This window comes from Acomys minous (genome assembly GCF_964271855.1).
Source record: "Acomys minous genome assembly, chromosome: 3".
NCBI lineage: Eukaryota > Metazoa > Chordata > Mammalia > Rodentia > Muridae > Acomys > Acomys minous.
Genome location: NC_140485.1, coordinates 34,320,810 through 34,322,028, shown reverse-complemented (window position 1 = coordinate 34,322,028; position 1,219 = coordinate 34,320,810). Strand labels below are relative to the sequence as shown.

Sequence of the window (1,219 nt, the reverse complement as noted above, 5' to 3'; positions counted from 1 at the left end):
GGGTTAAATGTGCACTGCTAAGTTTTCTGTACATAAATATAATTACATAATTATCTTCAAAAACCAAAAACCAAAAACCAAAGTGCATACAGAGATTACAATAATTGTAAAGACCAGGAAAAAAAAAAAGACGAAGAAGGAATAGTTCTATTTTGTGGTTCCCAACAACACACTAAAAAGTCTATGACAAATAGGGGCTCCAATGAGCTGTTTTATAAATACTTCAGATTAGGTACAGTTATACAGAAAGTCGAGTTTGTTCGAAATCTTCAAAAACAAAAAAAGTTCCCGTTATTCCTCAAGTGGTGCTTGTTATGACTTAACCTTTCAGTTAAATGCATGCATTGAATTACCTGTGATCCAAGCGCAGCAGGTGCTCCTTACCATTTATCGTCAAGGACGTTAACTGTCCGTCATCTTCAACTTCTACTCTTTCTTGACCGTTCTCCACAATTCTCTTTGTAGTGATTTTCTTGCCGTTACCTAGCTTAGTTGAGGTTGATATTGATGCCAAATGATGTTAAAGAGATGAAGTGCGACCCCTTGACCATCTAGTGACGGGAACGAGGTGAACCTGTGTCAAGCAGGAAATCCACCTCCAAAAGAAGGAAATGCACTGGAAGCAGAGAAAAGTAAGCTGGCTCCTCCGTGTCTAGTCCTCGGGGACCCCTTCAATTCCCCAAAAGAGCAATCAAATGGGTCTTCAAAGAAGGCAAATGAAAATGAGTCCCTTCCTCCAAAAAATTCCCTGAAGACATCATCTGGGTTCTGGAACGTGAAGCCAAACTCAAAAGGACTGTCAAAATGACTCCTTCACCACGATTTAATCCTTCTTTGCTGTATCTGTCACAGACATCCCGCTTATTTGCATCTCATGACACCTCATATGCGTTAGTTACTTGTTTGAATTTCCGTTCTGCTGCTTCTTTATTTTCAGGATTTTTATCTGGGTGCCATTTAAGTGGTTGTTTCTCATATGCCTTTTGTGTGTGTGTGTGTGTGTGTGTGTGTGTGTGTGTGTGTGTGTTTTACTTTATTAATTTATTCTTGTTACATCTCAATGGTTATCCCATCCCTTGTATCCTCCCATTCTTCCCTCCCTCCCATTTTCCCCTTATTCCCCTCCCCTATGACTGTTCCTGAGGGCGATTACCTCCCCCTGTATATGTTCATAAGGTATCAAGTCTATATACTCACTTATATCTGCATATTAGCCCAA

At 40.0% G+C, this 1,219-nt stretch overlaps 1 pseudogene across 1 annotated transcript; it reads right to left on the bottom strand.

Moving 5' to 3' along the window:
- Window positions 1-325: 325 nt before the first annotated feature.
- Window positions 326-977, bottom strand: LOC311593325 (dnaJ homolog subfamily B member 6-like; annotated as a pseudogene). Its single transcript has one exon. The product of its transcript is annotated as a dnaJ homolog subfamily B member 6-like (transcript).
- Window positions 978-1,219: the final 242 nt, after the last annotated feature.